Here is a 7,500-nt window from a genome sequence, read left to right as displayed (position 1 = left end):
TCCGTCGCTGTCGTTGTCCCGCCCGCGCCATGGGGGTAAACCGTGCTGCGCCAGGGAGGGGTGCCCTGCCCCCCCCCCTCTGTGGCCCATGGGGGCCGACCCGCTTGCCTCGCCATAATGGGCGACAGCAGCAGAGAGCGCGCCCTCTCTGCCCTTCCTCAGCCGCGGGGTCACGGCCCCTGGGGCCCATCCGCGCTCTCTCTCCTCAACCCGCCGCCGCAGTCTCTGGCGCGCACGGCGCCGCGTCCGGCACCTCTCCTCCCCTCGAGGAGCCTTTTCTCCTCGAATGCGCACCGGCAACGCCGTTGTCCGCCAGCTGTCCCCTGGCTCGACTGCCTGCCTGCTGGGGGGGTGAGCGCTCGGTGGGCCCTCCGGCAGCAGAGGCCCGCGAGCGCAGGCGATCCCGTGCAGAGCGGCCGTGGCGCCGCTCAACGGGTGTCCCTCCCTGCGGGGACGGTCAGCCGGAAGGCGCCCGCCGTCAGCCGTCAGTGGTCCCGTCCCGGGCCCCGCTCGTCGCATCCTCCATCGCCCTTCCCGGCCGCATGTGGGCCTCAGGAAGGCGCGCAGGGCAGCCGCGGGGGCGCTTCTCCCCGCCTGGTCTCCGCGTGCAAACGAGGAGTGCAGGCCTTGCACCCTAGCTCAATGCTGTCCTGCCTTCTACCGGGCGCGTGCCCGAGGTAAGGGGCCCCGGCGGTGCGACGCAGCGATGGCGGTCCTGGGAGTGCGGCCCCGGTGGCGGCGGGGTCTTCCGTCCGGCAGGCCTTGGGCCCTGGCTATGCCAGCTTGGCTCTCGGTGGCGCCCGCCTCCGGGGCCGGGGGCGGAGCACGTCCGCCGGTCTCTCACCCGCCCAGCAGGGGAGTGGTCCCGCAGGAGGCGTGCTGGTGGGGGCTCGTCGTCGTTGCGTGCCGTCTCGAGCCAGGGGAAGGCCGTGCAGTGGGGAAAGAGATAAGCCGGCCACGCAGCAGCGCAGCGGCACTCCGTGAGGCCCGCGGCGTCGGGGGCCCAGGGAGAGCCGCCGTGTGTGGGGGCTGATGGCCGCGCGCCCCCAGCCGTGTGCCGTGTGTTTTGTGCGTGTCGTCCCGTGAAAGTGAGACGCGGGGGGGCTGCCGTGCCCTCCCGCATTCCAGCGCGCGCTGCGTGGCCCTCTGCATGGAGGCCGAGCCGAGCCCGGGTGCCTGGTCCGCCTCCGAAGGACGGCATTTGTGAGGTCGGCGTCACCCCTCGTGGGGGAGGCGGTCAGGAGCGCGGGCTCCCCCACGTCTTGGCCGGCCTTCGGAGTGTGGGTTGCTCCAGTTGGTTTTTATTCCCCCTTCTGTTTCTGTGTGCTTGTATGGTCAAAGCCAGGCGTGCACCCCTGCGTCCTCAGTCCCTGAGTAACAAAAAAAGGGGCCGCTTGGCGTGAGCAGTGCCCGAAAGCCAGACAAATCTTAGCGGTAGATCACTCGGCTCGTATGTTGATGAAGAATGCAGCTAGCTGTGAGAATTAATGTGAATTGCAGGACACATTGACCATTGACCATTTGAAGGCACGTGCAGCCCCGGATTCCTCCCGGGGCTACGCCTGTCTGAGGATCGCTTGATGATCAATAACCATCCGGGGGCCACGCTAGTGGCATGGCTGGGGTCGCCTCTCTGGCCTGTTGCCCGCAGCGGGTGGTGGTGGCGGTGGCAGCAGCAGCGTCCCACTGGTGCCCGAGGGAAGGCAGTCAGGGGTTCGGCGAGGGAAGCGTTTCCCTAGGAGGCCTCGATCCCTTCACTGCGGCCCGGCAGGCATCGTCGTTGTTGCAGTTGTCATCGTCGCAGTCATTGTCGTTGCCGTGCAGGGCCTTCGTCCCCCTAAATGCAGACTCGGGGAGCACTCCGTTGCTCCCTGCTCCCGGAGCAAGCCGCTGAGGTGGAGCTCGTCCTCGCCGGGACCATGCCGTGGATGCGGTGGCACGGCAGCCTGGGGAGAGCGAGAGACGGTGTCGAAAGGCGCTGCCAAGGGCCGAGAGAGAAAGAGAGAGGAGGGCGAGAAGGAGAGGCAAGGCACGGCCTCGCCCCCAGCGTCCCCCCGCACCGGCGGCTGTCTGCGGGTGGGAACCGCGGCGGTACCGTACCATGCTTCCGAGCGTGCGCGCGTGGCGAGAGCGCCGGGGATGGTTGTTCCGACCCCGTCCTCCCTTCGCCCGCCCCCTCCGCTTCTGTCACGGTCTCGGGACGCGCCGAGGGGCACCGTCGTTCCTCTCTCTCTCCCCGCTGATGCTGTCGTGCGCACCACCGCCCGGCCGGTCCTCCCGCGCGGGGCTGTCTCTGCCCCACTCCCTATTCAGTTCTCGTCTCCGGGATGGGGCTCTCCGTCTCCTCGTCGCTCGCTCATGCGCACGCGCACTCTCTCTCTCTGGCTCCCTCCGGGAGCGCGGAGAGGAGGGGGGGACTGGTGGCGTAGCGGGCGGGGGAGACACGGCTGCCATCGTCGCGCGCGCCCCCATGCGCGGCGTGGCCAAGCTTTGGGATTGCAAGCTCAGATCAGACGTGGCGACCCGCTGAATTTAAGCATATTAGTCAGCGGAGGAAAAGAAACTAACGAGGATTCCCTCAGTAACAGCGAGCGAAGAGGGAAGAACCCAGTGCCGAATCCCCACCCCGCGGTGGGGCGTGGGACATGTGGCGTACAGAAGCCCCCCCTCCCCTGCGGCGCTCTTAGGGGACCCAAGTCCTTGTGATCGAGGCCGCAGCCCGCGGATGGTGTGACGCCGGTAGTGGCCCCCCGGCACGCCAGGCCCGGGGCTTCTCGGAGTCGGGTTGCTCGGGAATGCAGCCCAAAGCGGGTGGTAAATTCCATCTAAGGCTAAATACCGGCATGAGACCGATAGCCAACAAGTACTGTAAGGGAAAGTTGAAAAGAACTTTGAAGAGAGAGTTCAAGAGGGCGTGAAACCGTTAAGAGGTAAACGGGCGGGGCCCGCGCAGTCTGCCTGGAGGAGTCAACTTGGTGAGTTGCAGTCGGCCGGCGCGGGCTCGGCGGATCCTTGCCTTCACCTCCCTTCCGTCCCCCGGGTGAACCCCGTGCGTGGGGAGAGCCAGGGGGGGCGGGCCGGTGCAGGGACCACCACCCGACCGGCAGCCAGCCATGGCTGGGCACATTTCCTCTGCGGCTGTGCGCCACGACCAGCTCCGGGACAGCTGGGAAGGCCTCCGGCGGGCAAGTGGCCGAGCGCCGTGCGAGCGGCGGCGGGTGTTACAGCCCCCGGGCAGCAGGTCTTGCTGAATCCCAGGGCCGCGGGAGAGGACCGCTGTAGCGCCCTCCTCCCCCCTGTCAGCGGCGCCGTGGTTGGGGGCGTCGCTTTTCCCCCGCCCTCCCCCTCCTGGGGGTGGGGGTGGTGGGGGCGGCGTCCCCACAGTGCGGCGTTTCATGCAGGGGTGCAGGGGCCGAGCCCACGGACCCCCGGCACCACTGTCAACCAGGGCTGACTGTCCTCAGTGCACCCCAACCGTGCAGCGCTGCTGGGCCGGGCTTGACGGGCCGTGCTCCAGTGCCCAGGGTCCGCGGCGATGTCAGCTACCCACCTGACCCGTCTTGAAACACGGACCAAGGAGTCTAGCGGGTGCGCGAGTCAAGGGCCGTCGTCGAAAGCCCACGGTGCAATGAAGGTGAGGGCCGCCGCGCCCCTGCTGAGGTGGGATCCCGGGGCGCGTGTCGCGCCTGGCAGCCCCAGGCGCACGACTGGCCCGTCTCGCCCGCCAACCCCTCGCGGGGCCGGGGAGGTGGAGCGTGAACATCTGTGCTAGGACCCGAAAGATGGTGAACTATGCCTGGGCAGGGCGAAGCCAGAGGAAAACTCTGTGTGGAGGTCCGTAGTGGTCCTGATGTGCAAATCGGTCGTCCGACCCGGGTCTAGGGGCGAAAGCCTAATTGAACCATCTAGTAGCTGGTTCCCTCCGAAGTTTCCCTCAGGATAGCTGGCACTCGGCAATGGGCAGTTGTACCCAGTAAAGGGAATGATTAGAAGTCCTGTGGCCAGAAACGATCTCAACCTATTCTCAAACTTTCAATGGGTAAGGGGGCCGGCTCGCTGGTGTGGAGCCGCGCCCTGGAATGCGAGTGCTCAGTGGGCCACTTTTGGTAAGCAGAACTGGTGCTGCGGGATGAACCGAACGCCGGGTTAAGGCGCCCGATGCCGACGCTCATCAGAGCCCAGAAAAGGTGTTGGTTGATCTAGACAGCAGGACGGTGGCCATGGAACTCGGAATCCGCTAAGGAGTGTGTAACAACTCACCTGCCGAATCAACTAGCCCTTAAAATGGATGGCGCTGGAGCGTCAGGCCCTTACCCAGCCGTCGCCGGCAGTGCGATGCCTGTGGGGGCTAGTCCGTGATGAGTAGGAGGGCCACTGCAGTGCGCCTCGAAGCCTGGGGCATGGGCCCGGGTGGAGCCGCTGCAGGTGCAGATCTTGGTGGTTGTAGCAAATATTCAAACGAGAGCTTTGAAGGCCAAAGTGGAGCAGGGTTCCATGTGAACAGCAGTTGAACATGGGTCAGTCGGTCCTAAGCGATAGGCGAGTGCCGTTCCGAAAGAGTGGGCGATGGCCTCCATCGCCCTCAGCAAAGGGAGTGGGGTTCAGATCCCCGAATCCGGAGTGGCGGAGACGGGTGCCGCGAGGCGCCCAGTGCGGTGATGCATCCGATCCTGGAGAAGCCGGCGGGAGCCCCGGGGAGAGTTCTCTTTTCTTTGTGAAGGGCTGGGCGCCCTGGAAAGGGTTCGCCCCGAGAGAGGGGCCCACGCCTTGGAAAGTGTCGCGGTTCCGGCAGCGTCCGGTGAGCTCTCGCTGGCCCGTGAAAATCTGGGGGAGAGGGTGTAAGACTCGCACTGGGCCGTACCCATATCCGCAGCAGGTCTCCAAGGTGAACAGCCTCTGGCATGTTGGAACAATGTAGGTAACGGAAGTTGGCAAGCCGGATCCGTAACGTTGGGATAAGGATTGGCTCTAAGGGCTGGGTCGGTCGGGCTGGGGCGCGAAGCGGGGCCGGGCGCGCCCTGTGGCAGGACGAGGCACCGGGCGCAGGTGAGTGCGCTCCGCGTGGCCCGCCCGGGTGCCGGGGCATGCGCGGGTGCGCGCAGCGTCGACTCTGGACACGCGCCAGGCCCTTCCCTTGGATCGCCCCAGCTGCGGCGGCCATCGCCCGCCCTCCCCTCCACCTGCCCTCCGCCTTGCCGCGGCCGGCGCCCCAGCGGCGACCGCCACCATCGTCGTAGCACGCCGCTGCCCCGTTGGTTCCTGCCGGCGGGGTCCCCGCGGCGCACGGCCGTGGCCAGCGTCAGCCAAGCAGTTCGCACGGGGGAGGGTCCCTGGAGGGGGTCTCCGGGCTGGCGCCCCGCCTCGGCCGGTGCCTAGCAGCCGGCTTAGAACTGGTGCGGACCAGGAGAATCCGACTGTTTAATTAAAACAAAGCATCGCGATGTGATTTCTGCCCGATGCTCTGAATGTCAAAGTGAAGAAATTCAATGAAGCGTGGGTAAACAGTGGGAGTAACTATGACTCTCTTACTACCTGAAACCTGGCCCCCTGGTTGGACAGGGGCGACGGGTTCGGAGGTGGGCTGACCACCCATTCCATTCCCGATGTTGAATCCGGTCATGACTCGGCTATTCCAAATCCAAATCCGTTTCTCGGAGGAGGAAACTGGGGGCAGCTGTTACACCTTACTAGGGTATCGGTGGGCACTCAGACCTCCTGAGATGATTTTGTAACATCTACAACCACCAAATTGACAGAAAATGAATTGGACTTGCTGGTGAATTTCTCTTTAGAACTATATAGGTCAGATCTGCAGGAGCATGTACAGGGGGTGGTTCATGTTTCTGTTAATGGGGGGGTGTTGAACGGGTTTCCTGAGGTGTTTGAACAGCCTACACCACAACTGAGTGAGGGGGATGACTTAAATCCTAGTCCCCCTAAGGACGATGATCAGAATGTACTTGGGAAGGGAGGCAGTGGGAAGGGGGAAGAGGGTACACCAGAGGCATTGCCTCCAGTGCCTGAGGTCTGCAGTGAACAAGCACCGGATGACATCGTGAAGGTGACTGTTCCTGACAAAAATCCACCATGTCCTTGCTGTGGTACCCAGGTCAACTCGATGTTGGCCCTAATTGAACACCTTAAGGGGTCTCACGGGAGGAAGAGGGTGTGCTTTCGGTGTGCCTAGTGTGGGAGGGAGGATTTTAACCATCACAGTACTGTTTGTCATTTTGCAAAGTGCAAGGGTCTGAAGGATGCGGGACCTCCAGTGGGAGAGTGGATATGTGAGGTATGCAGTAGAGATTTTATGACTAAAATTGGCCTAGGACAACACAAAAGATTGGTACATCCACTGGTTAGAAACCAGGAGAGGATCGATGCTTCCCAACCAAAAGAAACATCAAACTGAGGAGCCCACAAAAGATGCTGGACAAAGGAGGAGGAAGATCTACTTGTCAAGCTGGAGGTACAGTTCGAGAGTCACAAAAACATTAATAAGCTCATATCGGAACACTTAACAAGCAAAACAGCTAAGCAGATTGGTGATAAAAGAAGAATGCTGCTCAGGAAGACTGGAGTGGGTGGGGGAGCAGCTGGGAACTTGAAATCAGAACCTGGGTCAAGTCATCAATCCCAGGCAGGAACTGTGAACAATGGACTTGGGGGGAACCACCAGCCGGGAGGACCAGCTGCTGGGAAGGGAACAATAGGGACATCTGGACACCACTTTGATAGGGATAACGGTCTCCGGGAAACCGTTGGCCAGCAGAGGGCAGGGCGACTGCAGGCTCGTTATCAGAAAAGGATCAAAGAACGTTTATCAGATGGGACAATTAACAACTTCCCCAGAGCATTTGAACAGTTATTAGAAGGCCAAAAGGTGCGACCACTGCTCAATCAGACAGCGCAGGACTGCTTTGGTTGCCTGGAATCAGTGAGCCCAATAAGAACAGCACTCCGGGGGGGAAAAGCAAAAGGAAACTCGGGAGGAGCAGCCAAGAAAACAGTTTCAGAAGTGGATGAAGGACAGAGCGATCAAAAGAGGTAACTACCTCCACTTTCAGCGTTTATTCCATCTAGATGGGGAAATTAGCGAAGATCATTTTGGACGACATCGAATGTCTGTCCTGTGATATATCACCCAGTGAAATTTATTTGGTATTCAAGGCCAGATGGGAAACACCTGGACAGTTTGGTGTGAGACTTGAGAGTCTTTGGAGACTTTGAAATTAAAGGGAAGGCCCACAATAAGGCCTTCAGGGACTTAATTACGGCCAAAGAAATTGAAAAGAACGTGCGGGAAATGAGCAAGGGCTCGGCGCCAGGTCCAGATAGGATTGCCCTTGGGGACATCAGGAAGATGGATCCCGGGTATGCCCAGACTGCTGAGCTCTTCAACCTGTGGCTAACATCTGGTGACATCCCGGACATGGTGAGGGGGTGCAGGACTGTTTTGATCCCCAAATCGACAAAACTGGAGCACCTGAAGGACATCAACAA

At 62.1% G+C, this 7,500-nt stretch overlaps 1 non-coding gene and 1 pseudogene across 1 annotated transcript; both read left to right on the top strand.

The window, feature by feature from the left end:
- The first annotated feature begins 1,423 nt into the window (after positions 1-1,423).
- Positions 1,424-1,576, top strand: LOC129131546 (5.8S ribosomal RNA). The gene has a single exon (XR_008535693.2). It is a non-coding gene; the product is annotated as a 5.8S ribosomal RNA (ribosomal RNA).
- A 923-nt stretch (positions 1,577-2,499) lies between these two features.
- Positions 2,500-7,500, top strand: part of LOC129131505 (28S ribosomal RNA) — an 8,327-nt pseudogene continuing 3,326 nt past the window's right edge.

The sequence above is a fragment of the Agelaius phoeniceus genome, chromosome 7 (assembly GCF_051311805.1).
Source record: "Agelaius phoeniceus isolate bAgePho1 chromosome 7, bAgePho1.hap1, whole genome shotgun sequence".
In the NCBI taxonomy this organism is placed as follows: Eukaryota; Metazoa; Chordata; class Aves; order Passeriformes; family Icteridae; genus Agelaius; species Agelaius phoeniceus.
This window is presented reverse-complemented; position numbering and strand designations above follow the sequence as displayed.